Source organism: Podarcis vaucheri (assembly GCF_965113315.1).
Source record: "Podarcis vaucheri genome assembly, chromosome: 5".
Lineage (NCBI taxonomy): Eukaryota > Metazoa > Chordata > Lepidosauria > Squamata > Lacertidae > Podarcis > Podarcis vaucheri.
This window is the reverse complement of record NC_138763.1, coordinates 15,682,831-15,695,101: the sequence shown is the minus strand read 5'-3', so window position 1 is coordinate 15,695,101 and position 12,271 is coordinate 15,682,831. Positions and strand designations below refer to the sequence as shown.

Sequence of the window (12,271 nt, the reverse complement as noted above, 5' to 3'; positions counted from 1 at the left end):
AGCAATATAGTAAGGGTGGTAAGTTAGGGAGAGACTCCCTGTCTGAAACCCTGGAGAACTGCCTGTCAGTGCAAACTTTATATATTTATTATGTTTTTATTTTTTTTAGTCTGTTTACTACTTTTAGCTCTCGAGCAAAGGCAGAGCAATTCTTTTGAGAAATAATACGTAGGATGGCCACGGGTCCTGCTTCACAGAGCCATTCTCTGTAAAGTCATATGGAATCATCCTCTGTTTTAAGGGCTATCTGGCCCAAGCCTGTTTCGAAGACAGAGAACTATAAGAAAGGAGAGCAGAGGCCTTGGATTTTGCCAGCCAACAGGTAATACTTGGACTGCAAGCACACGAATAATCTGGTCACAGCATTCTGCACTATGGCGAGATGAGTCATAAAAGGTAAAGGGACCCCTGACCATTAGGTTCAGTCGTGACCGACTCTGGGGTTGCGGTGCTCATCTCGCTTTATTGGCCGAGGGAGCCGGCGTACAGCTTCTGGGTCATGTGGCCAGCATGACTAAGCTGCTTCCGGCGAACCAGAGCAGTGCATGGAAACGCTGTTTACCTTCCCGCTGGAGTGGTACCTATTTATCTACTTGCACTTTGACGTGCTTTCAAACTGCTAGGTTGGCAGGAGCAGGGACCGGGCAACGTGAGCTCACCCTGTCGCGGGGATTCGAACCGCCAACCATCTGATCGGCAAGTCCTAGGCTCTGTGGTTTAACCCACAGCGCCACCCGTGTCCCTAGAGATGAGTTGTATATCCCTTTAAATTATAGTAATTATTTCTTTAAACTTGCATGCATATGCAGAAATTAGCGTGTGCAAATTTTATACAGGTCTATGCCCTCTTCTTCTTGTTGTTGCATTTCCTGCATTTACTTGCCAACGATTAAGGGGCCAAGCTAACAACACGGCTGTTGTGAGAGTCGCTGCCTTGTTGTTTTGGATGGCTGAGGGCTGAAGCTGAGATTTTACTGAGCCAAGGATTTCAAAGCTCACCACCCCCAAGCTGAGAAGGCTGACCAGCCCTCCAGCCTGTCCGCAGCCTGGATGCATTCAGAGCATTCCGTATAAAAGTTCTGCTTCTTGCTGTAGCCACCAAGAGGCCACCTAGCTTCCAAGTTGGTGGTTAACGTTGAGAAGAAAGGCTAAAGTTCAACCCGCCGAACTGGACTTGCCTTTTATCCATGTATGCAGCTTCTGTATTGCTGTTTAATTGGCGGTTGCTTCAAAGCCAATGAGCCGTGGCTGTGCTCCATGCTGCGTCTCTGTCGTTCCCCTTTGCAAGGCAAAAGCATTCCTCCAAGGGGGCAAAACACATGTTGCATCAGCTGTGCTCGCCCTCGTATATTGTCATAGGCAGCACCACTTTACCAAGAAAGCTTTGCTTGGCCTTAAGTTGGCCAGCTGTATGTTGTTCATTGCAAGGACTGGCTCAGATCTTGGGCCAGTAATATTTGCAGGGGGTGGGTGTTCGCTGCTGCTGTATTTAAGCAATCGTAAAAAAAGAGGAAAGAAGATCATAAATCCAAGCTGTGACCTTCATGCTCGTACCACCCAGAGTTCTGTTTCATGCTCTTGAGCATCCTACTTCCTTCTTCACCTAAAACTCCACCCAACTTTGCTTTCGGAAATGAATGTAACCAAAACGTCAAAATATCCAGTACCAAAATATCAAATGGTCCATTGGCCTGACTGGCAAGGTGGAGCATAACTTCAGATTGGTCCTTGCTGCAGACCTTGAGTGGGATGGTCTGGGGCTGTGATTCCTCCATTATCCTGGTCAAACCATTTCCTGGCATGTCTGGTCTTAAACAACCCTCTGCTAGGGTAGAAGACCCATTAAGTTGGTCTGCCTCCAAATACTTAAGGATTCTGGATTATTGAGTGCCTGTTTTCCAGAAGAGCTTACCACCCTTGAATGCCCATTTCCTAGCGCTTACAATCCTATCTAGGTCTTAGTCTTGGTATGGAACACAATGGTGCAATGGACCAGGCAACCTCTCTGGCACTGCAGAGCCCAGTTTACCGCTCTAAATACTAGGGATTATTTGGGGTGATGAAGCAGGTGGGGTGATAGCTAGAGCACAGGTGCATAAAGCTCACTGTGAAGCCGGCCAAACAGATGTTAAAATACAGAATCGTGCCTGTTGCATGATGGTGACGGCAGCAATGAAAGAAGGTACCTTGGCCTCCTGGCAAGGGACATAGCTGCACAGGCAGGTTTATGGTGATTTTGGTTGCTGGCTCCCAAGGTCACGAAAGCTGAGTTGAAGGCGTGTGAAGCTGCTGGGATTTGGACAACCTACTGGCAGCTGCCATGAGAGCACGGAAGTGTGGGGGGGGGCTATTAGGAATCGGCCTATGGGGGGGAAACACGCTCTTGTCTAGCAAATTGGAGGCTACACTCTGCGTGACCAGCGAAAGGTTTCTGCCAGCAATTGAGGTGGTCACGGCCTCTGGAAACCTGGAAGAAATTCTGAGCGCGCAGATGATGTTATGACTGGCACATCTGCAAGCGAGGAACCGCGCTTGGGAGTGAGGCATGCGGCATGGAAGGACCCAGTCCTTATGTCACCAGCCTGGAATGGAGGGGCTGCTTGAAACAGCAACTACTTTGCTATCGCCAGGCTGCTAAGTGTCTCACTGGACCTTTTCCGTCTTTGCTGTGAAGGAGTCGGGGGTGGGGTGGGGGGCAGGCAGAGAGAAGCCCTTAAGCCGTGTTTACAGTGGAGATATTTTAATTAGCTTTTGGGCTTGCAATTCAAACAATTTGCATAACACAGCTGCTCTCGGAGCAAACATGAGAACCGTTCCTCCTCGTGGGAACTTGAAACTTTGGTTTGTGATACATTTACTTTACCCACCGTCTGTTTATTGTTTGCATGGAAGCTCATCCTTACTTTCATAAAGGATTTCTGCGAGGGTGCAATAAGCAGTATGCATGTTCTGCCCCGAAGAAGCACAGAGACGTTGCGTAGCTGAAACTCTACTTTCAATGTGTACCTAACTCTGGCACTGTTAATTCCCCATGCTGGAGGTTTTCGAGATTTCTACCCTCAGAGTCCCTGCACCACATGGATTTGTCTGTTGAGAAACTCCTGCAGATCTGAACTTCACAACATTGCAGAAGATTCTGGAGCCTATTTGAAGGCGCTCCTCTCACTCAGGCAGAGGCATGCCTGAAACATTTCTTACAGTCTTTGCCATGGCTGCAGGACAGAATCATCACAGATAGGCAGGCAGTCTTCATTTGTCATTAGCTGATCTCCTCGCAGCCAAACAGCATGTGACGGTGCAGTCATGCATGTCTCTGTCCCTGTCAAGATACATAGGCAACATGGTTTGGTGGAGTCTGAAAAGTGAAATCCCGATGGGCTTCGCTATGTTTTGCAGCTTTAAGAAATTCACCACCAGCCGCTCAGCTCTTGATTCCGGAAGTGAATAGGGGAAAACTCCTTAAAGCAGCCTCCCCTAATCTGTCGTCGTCTGGACATTTTGGACTGTTAACTCCCATCACCCTCGAAAGTTGACAATGTAGGCTGGGACTGGTGGAAGCGGTAAACCAAAATGCCAAGTTGGGGACAGTTGGCTTAAAAGCAATGAAACCTTGGCGTTATCAGCCCCGTGCTCTAACCAACTGAGCTATCCCTGCACAGATTTTGTGCCTGCGTGTGGAGGGGAGTTGTTGCTTTTTACATCACATCCCTTGCACCCTCCATCGAAAGACCTCTGGTATGCTTCCGAGGATCTCCAGGGCTCAGCATGGCATAGTTTTCAAGCCATTGGCTCATGTTCTTGAGCTATGAGGGTTGGACTAGAATTACCCTGGTGGTCCCTTCCGACTCTACAATTCTGTGATTCCTCTATGATCCTCAACGCACATAGCTGAAAGTAAATTTGGATAAAATCAGTGGGGATTTACTGCATTTTTACTATTTTTTGTCGGGACCCTGCCAGAGCAACCCACTTAGATGGGCAGCATATACAATTGTTGTTGTTGTTGTCGCAGTGCAGTGCAGTGCAGTTTCCAGATCTGGATACAAGAAGCTGCTCCGGCATTCTCCTTTCTCACCATGCCTACACGGGAAAACTGGAAAGATCCCGAACGCTTCAGATTAGTCAGGTGGTAAAAATGAAGACAAATCAGATGCCACAGTCATTAACCCAAATCCTGCTTCCTTCTCATCCCCGCCCGCCCTTTAGAAACCTACTCAACTTGGCATTGAGGGAAAGTTCCTTCTTGCCTCTTAATTGGCACGAGGGGCCGCCATTGTGAGAACCATTTTATGTTTGCTGTGTTTTTGAGAATTGGCCCTGTCTGCGTGGCTTGCCAAAGTTCTTGTACTTTTCTACCCCTCTGAGTGTTAAGACAACAGGTGGGACCTTTCCCCATTCCTGATGCAGGGCATTTGATGGGTTGGTGGAGGAGAGGATTTGCAACAGAGCAACTCAGCTTGCAGGACTTTGGGTAATAATCCTTTTCTGTTTGTTGTTGATCCAGGCCAGCGTGTAGGCGTCCTATAGGCCTCGTAAAAACCCATCTGGTTCGTAAAAAGAAGCTTTAAAACCAAGAAACATGACAAATCAGCGCAAGGTTCTAGGGGACTTCGTTTATTTTTGAGGCTTTGCTGAGAGCCAACACCGCTAAGAGACACCAGCATTCACCTTTCCTGTGCCTTCCTTCATCTTACGCATTCATCTAAACTCAGTTTTGCCACGTTTATCTTAGCAGGGAATGGAGAAGTGAAAGTTACTGCTTAAATTATTGGACTTCTTCTTGATCCTCCTCACTCCCTAGATTTGCTTCCTGTTGGAGTCACGGGGTTCCTGTATTTACATAACACCGGATTTGAATTTTTCTTTCCAGGAACTAAATGTGCTCTGTGTAGGATTCTGTTGTTGCTTTTGCAGAGAACCTGCAAGGTTTGCAGTTAGAGATATGGCCTAAGTGGGGTTCGATGTAATTTATTCTTTTGGTATTGGGACGTTGGTGCCCATAATGGAATGTGCTACAGCTTTAACAAAGTTTTAACACGGAGCACGCCATTTGGCATCCCCCAAAAAGCTTAGATATGCTTAGCTAGACTTCGGGTTCTCTTCTTCTTCATCATCTTCATCTTCACAGGGTTGAAGAGGATAAGGCAGGTGGGAGGAGAACCATGCACACCACTTTGAGCTCCTTGGAAGAAAATGGGGGGGGGGGTTATAAATGCAAAAAAATAAATAATCCACAGACAGGCAGACCACTATTCTTCCTTTGGCAAGTTAGCATGGTAGTGCGGAAGGGAGGGACTCCTGAGCACATGATATACCTGGAAAGATCTCCAGATTCAGTTCCTGGTTTCTACAGGTAACACCAAAGAAGATCTGCATCTCGGAGCCTGAAGAGCTGATGCCACTCAGTACAGATAATATAGATTCTGAGCTGAAAGGACATCATGGTCTGACTCTGTGTAATGTAGCCCACTATGCTTCATAGTTTCTTCCTGGATCTTGCTGTTAGCAAGGGTTTCCCAAACGTGGGTCTCCAGCTGGTTTTTTTATTATTATTATTCAAAATTAAAACAAAACATATTATCCAGAAACATATCATCCTTATTTTCTCCCCATTTTTCCACCCTCCCCCACCCTCCCACTGGTCCTGCTAGCTAGGCATGATGGGAGTTGTAGTCCAAAAACAGCTGGAGACCCAAGTTTGGGAAACCCTGGCTTAGTTCAAGAGTGCTGGTGCCTTGCAGCAAGCACTTTTTGAAAGGGTTGCAAGTGATTCCCCATGCACTGCACAGAGTTGCTCTTTGTGATTTTAAAAAGAAAAAAGTTATGCTGGCCACAGGAAGTTCATCACACAGTCCTGTGGCTTGTGGCTTACGTCTAATATCTGATGACTGTGCCAGTCCTGTAAACTACTGGCACACTGGTTTATCTGCTGCTGATAAGGATGGGGAAGCCAGTTGAGCTCAGTTTGCATTTAAAGTCATTCCTAGCTAATTCGCACGTGGTGCAAAACTAAAAAAAGGAGCCTTCCTTCAAATTTTGCAGTTCTCCGAATTTTGCAATGTAGTTCTTCTAGTCAAGTCATATGTACAGTGGTACCTTGGTTTAAGAACAGTCCTGTTTACAAACAATTCGGTTTAGAAACTCCACAAAACCGGAAGTTAGTGTCTTGGTTTGAGAAGTTTACCTTGGTCTAAGAATGGAATCCAAACTCAATTTAAGAACGGTTTCGGTTTAAGAACGGACTTCCAGGACGTATTAAGTTCGCAAACCAAGGTACCACTGTGTAGAATTGCATGTGCTAGGGTAAAGTGTGCATAAGAAATCATATATTAGTGAAAATAATAGGGGAAACGGCTTGCAAAAATGTGTGTAATAGGATACATTGGTACTGAAATACTGATGAATTTTCAGGTATACTTTTTTAGAACATTGCAAGCTGATATTTGTTTTATTTCTTTATATAAATATTTATATTCTGCTCTTTCATAAAGAGAAATCAGAGCATTTTACAACAATAGCACATAAAGCTAGTCAATAAAAGAACATTAAAAAGTTTGGAAAGCCAAACTAAAGAAAGGGGAAAATGAGACACTGAAAGGAACCAGAATTGATAGATTACCCCATCCCTAACATAGTTGCACCTCCCATTTTGCCATGAGTAGATGCATTTTATAATAAAAGGCAAATCTGGAAACAATGTAGAACTTTCTTACTGGTCCTATGAAGGTTAGAATCATGGGTGTGTTTCTTTGATGGGCATCTAGTTTCTCTAAGCCTTTGTGGAGTCATGTGTAATCTTGTCTTTGCTCCAGTATCTTTTCAGTGCTTGGTTCACTTCGTTATCACTTCAGAGGATCCTCCTAGCTCTCAGCTGACCTCTGCTGGATATAGAGTTTTTAACAGGCAGATAAACGTATACCTGGGACTTGACCCTGCTAACAGGACTTCCTGGCTGCAGAACAAGTGTGAGTTAGGCCTCTGGTCTCTAGAGCACATGGAAGAGCAGTGCGCTAGGAATGCTTGAGGAATGGTGGATCCGAATTCTGAAATGGACCCACTTGATCCTGCTCAGAACATAGACCTCCTTTGGAATCAAGACTCCAACAAACCCCACAAGCAATCTGCCTCCAACAGCTAACAGCCCCAGGGACCAGCTAGGGCCGCAGGTGTTGAAAAGGGGTCTGCACATGTCCCAGGGAGCAAGAGCATTTAATGTTTTGCCATGCCTCCCGGGGACATTAGAAAAAGAAAGCTGGACACATGGAAGCCAAAGCTGTTTCCTCAGGCCATTCCAAGCAGCTATACCCACTAAAAGGCTTTGAAAAATTAAAAAATAAAAGTACAGCCCTCGGACCACACAAAGTGTTTTGCTTTGTTTCTTGAAGGATGATATGTTTGTTTCTTCGTTCGTTTTAATCCACATGCGAAAATGGGCCAGTACAGCCTTTGAATAAGGAAGTTTTAAATGTTTGATGTCTTACCGTCTTTTGATTTGTTCGAAGCCGCTCAGAGTGGCTGGAGTAACCCAATCAGATAAGTGGTGTGTAAATAATAAACTTTTTTGTTATTTATTGAATTGTACAATTAATTAATTAATTATACTGCCCTATACCCTCAGGGCTATTATTTCACTCTTCGGTGTGTCTCATGCCCATTTAGATACGACACTTCCCTCCTTTCACAATACCATTTATACATCACTTGTGCGGGATGTTAGCACCCAAAATGTGCGAAAGTGTTACGGACCCAATTTAGGCTGGCAAGTCCACCCCCTAACTGGCACTCGATTTCAGTGGTTGGGAACAAAGCCTGATTTACCAATGAGTACGCGGATGGCGCTGTGGGTTAAACCACAGAGCCTAGGACTTGCTGATCAGAAGGTCAGCAGTTCGAATCCCCGTGACGGGGTGAGCTCCCATTGTTCGGTCCCCGCTCCTGCCAACCTAGCAGTTCGAAAGCTCGTCAAAGTGCAAGTAGATAAATAGGTACCGCTCCGGCGGGAAGGTAAATGGCATTTCCGTGCACTGCTCTGGTTCGCCAGAAGCAGCTTGGTCATGCTGGTCACATGACCCGGCATCTGTATGCCGGCTCCCTCAGCCAATAAAGCGAGATGAGCACCGCAACCCCAGAGTCGGTCACAACTGGACCTAATGGTCAGGGCTCCCTTTATCTTTACCTATTTTTATACTACACTTGATCTTAGCCAAAAGGCCGAGCAGCGATTATCTTTACCTATTTTTATAATTAATATAAATACATGCCATGAGCTTAAAGCTGGAATGGGGAACCTGTGGCCCTCCAGATGTTGTTGGATTACAACTCCCAGCACCCCAATTATTACAGATAGAGATAGGTAGCCGTGTTGGTCTGCCATAGTCAAAATAAAAAAATTCCTTCCAGTAGCACCTTAAAGACCAACTAAGTTAGTTCTTGGTATGAGCTTTCGTGTGCATGCACACTTCTTCAGATACACTGAAATAGAAGTTGCCAGTTCCTCTATATAGTGAGAAGGTGGGGAGGGGCATTACTCAGAAGGGTGGTGGGAATGGGAGATTGGCAGATAACTGAGATGAGCCTGTTGACGACTCTTAACGACTGCAATAGGTCTACAGGAAAAGGCAAGGGGTGAGAAGGTGAAAGATGGCTTAGTCATGTATAATGAGATAAGAATCCAATGTCTCTGTTCAGACCAGGTCTCTCCATGGTTTTAAGTTTTGTAATGAGTTGCAATTCAGCAGCTTCTCTTTCCAGTCTATTTCTGAAATTCCTTTGTAGTAAAACAGCTACTTTGAGATCTTGTATAGAATATCCTGGGAGATTGAAGTGTTCTTCAATTATTACGTTATGCTGGCTGGTGTGAGTTGGGTGTCCAAACAACCTCTGAAGGCCGACAGGTCAATGAAAGGGGCCTAAGGAAGACGAAGAGGCATATGTTACACATTTATATCCTTCCCAAAGAAATGATATTTGGCCACCATTTCCCCCTGTCTTGGTACAGCAACGTCGTAGTCCATTCCTGGGCCTCAGCCCTTAACAATATGACCCTTGCCAAAGTCATAACAGGAATCGGTCATCCCTCGCGGGAATGTATGTTTAGAGTTCTGTTCCCCCACCCCTTAAATAATATCTAAAATAACCGCCATGTTTGTTTTATAGTCCCTGTATCCTATTTTTATCCAGTGCTTCAGCTGGAGTGTGCTAGTCATCAGTGACTTGAAAAGGGTCAATGCTGGGGTTAGTTACTGTAGAAAATTGTCACTTTTTCCACATGGAGAGGGAAATGAAATTTCATTGAGCTTTGTGGGTTTATTTTTATCTCATCTCATTACTGAGTGTGACAGGAATCCCAGCTATAAAGCAATGTAAAGAGAGAAAATCTGGTCCACATGTTAAGGATTAAAGGTCAAGAATGATTCAGCTTCAGCTTCTGGCAGCTAAGGTGAAGTAATAAGTATAAAGAATTTTGCAGTGTGGAAGAAAAGGGGCATTTGATTATCCCCCGCCCTGAAGATTTCAGGAGGAAATGCCAGATCCAGTGGGTCCAGTAGTTTTAAGTTATTTCACATCATTTCAAATTTGCACACTGCCTCTCCGTATTCACTGTACTTGAGCTGGTTTACAATCCATAGCAATTACCAAAAAAATCGCTTTGCCATCCTGTAGCCATTCGAAATACGGCTGAAAACAGACGAAACAAAAATTCAAGAATCCGCTTTGCATACTGTGTTGCAATAAAATAACAGAACAAAATTACCAGATAACAAAACAAAAATTCACCCATCATTAACATATGCAAATCAAACCAATAAATACAACCCATAGTAAAACAAAAAAACCACACCAGTTCCAACTAATTAAATAATTACATGATTACATAATTACAAGACATCATTTATGTTGAGTTACATTCGGCGTTTCTTAACATTTAGTGGCTTGTGGTTTTACTGTTAAGATACATCTTTAAGACAATTTTGAAGTGAATATTGTTACCTAACAAAGAGAGTCTCCATTACTGAGCCAGAGCAGAATATGAATTCTTATTACATGGTTCTTTCTTCCTGAAAAATCCATTTTGTTCAGAATTCATCTGTTTCCCATTGTGTAGTTAATTGTCAGTTGTGGTCGTATCAGTACAGAGCTCCAAATGTTTCCATGCATTCATAGTTGCACTGCATCATTGGTTTTGAAGTCTTGAGAATATGGAGCACTTTTCACACATGCATGTTTCACTTGCAATGTGTTTTTTGCATATTAAGTAGTTCATTGAAAGAATGCAAATAGTTTGGATCTGGATTCTTGAAATACTGTCAGAATGGCCTTTGGGCTTTTCAGAGATTTGTAGCTTTCCGCCCACGTTTTAGTGTCAGGATCTTTGGCAGCCAGGCAATGTCAAGTGTGATCCGCTTGAAGATTAATTTGCACTGAGTATTTTCTTGGGAACCACTGCTTTTGGTCCGGTTCTTTATTTTCTTTTTCAAACTGAACTATTATTGTTATGAATAGTAATATGAATGATTCACTAAGTGGACAAGCTACCACCATATCCTTTCCTGTTATGAGTTGAATAGTGATGCCTTATTGCCCTTGAGCTTGAATTAACTCAAGTAGAGAGAGAAAAGGAGCAAGCTGGGAGCAAAATTGGGAGCATAAATCCAAGGGATGGGAGATAGGTGGTATAATCAGGAATGAAAGGATTATTACTATGGAATATTCCCATAAACAAGAGCATAAAGATCTGATAGGCTTCCTTCTGTGCCAAAGTAGGCAGAATCAGAATGATATGTAAGACTCTTGTTATATTTGTGCTCCAAATGCCATTTGGAGTCTTTGCCAGAGGCTGAATAATCATCCTGTGTTCCTTCCTTTCGAAGGAAATTGTCTGAAGCTGGCAGACCAGTTTAGCATAGTCTGCCTGTCTCTGAGCAAAACAGTGTCGCCATGCTCAGCCGTCCCTCAGTGTGTTGTCTTCCCCCAGTATGTGCCTGGAAAGGTGGCTTGTCTGCTAGATTGTTCGAATGCAAAAGGAAACAGGCCAGCGTTCCGGTTCCACAAATGGCAGGATCAGGGCATTTTCAGCCCGGTCGACAACTACAGATCTTACGTGGGCGAAACAATGCACAGCTTCATAATTCTTCTTTCGTAGCTGAATTCTGAGGACTTTCCTGATACTGAGTTATTAAACCTGCTTTGTTCCTCATGATTCTGTGCCCAGTTGTTCGTTTTCCAGATGTCGCAAAGACAGTTCTTTTGCCTACCTATGGTCTGGATCGGGTGTGGAGAACCTTTGGCCTTTCTAATGCTCCTGGGCTACAACTCCCATCACTCTTGACTGTTGGCCATGCTGGCTGGGGTTGATGGGAGATGTAGTTCAGCAGCAACTAGAGGGCCCCAAATCCTGCCCCCACGCCTCTCAGTGCATACTAGATTAGGTTTTGGCCGAAATACTCTTGATTCTTAAGAGTAACCTAGGAAACTCCTTTCACCCCTGCTCCTTACCTAGGGTTAGAGGAATAGGATAGCATGGCGAGTTCCCGCCCCCCTCCCCCAAGTGGAAATAATGACACATGACACAATTGTTAAGGTTAATGGGCTAAAAAAGGCCACAACTTTATTGGTTACAGGCGATGAGCGGTATTGGCCTAGGCATTGGTCCTAACCAACTATATCCGACTTCAGCCCATCCACTTGAAGTCCGGAAGGGTTAACCACCAGTGGGGGAGTCCTTCTGATGCACATCAACTAGGAATTCCCCCGGGGTCACCGATAGGGGGCGTGCCTTAGGCCCTCACCTCCCTATGCTTCGGACAAGGTCACGCCCCCCAGAATCCTTTACCGGACTACCCTTCAATACGTGGGGCAGGTGATGGCGTTACCTCCCCTCTTCCAACTACAGAAATATTCCAATGCCTAACTACCAATATCCAGAAAGTTGTGACGATTTGCTACGAGGTAGGCGAAAACCAAGGGGCTGGTGCCAATTTGCCAAGTGGAAAAATACCCCTCAACGGCAACCAACCAAGCAAGGTCAAAGGCAAAACCTTATAGGGCGGGAGGGTGGGGAAAACCAAACTCTGAGGAGCGGCAAAGAGGAAGATCCCTGGCCCGGTCCTGCTTAAAATGGGACAGGCCACGCCCCCAGAGCCAGCCGATTGGCTGGCCAGGGGGTGACATGGCCGGGAATCCCTCCAATCACGCGGGTGGAAGGGTGGAAGTGGCTTTGCGTGGCAAGTTCCCGCCCTCCCCCAAGTGGAAATAATGACACATGACACAA

At 45.0% G+C, this 12,271-nt stretch overlaps 1 protein-coding gene across 2 annotated transcripts in view; it reads left to right on the top strand.

The window, feature by feature from the left end:
- The window catches only part of FNDC3B (fibronectin type III domain containing 3B), a 289,175-nt gene that overhangs the window by 199,706 nt on the left and 77,198 nt on the right, over positions 1-12,271 (top strand). The gene's annotated exons all lie outside the window — the stretch shown is intronic.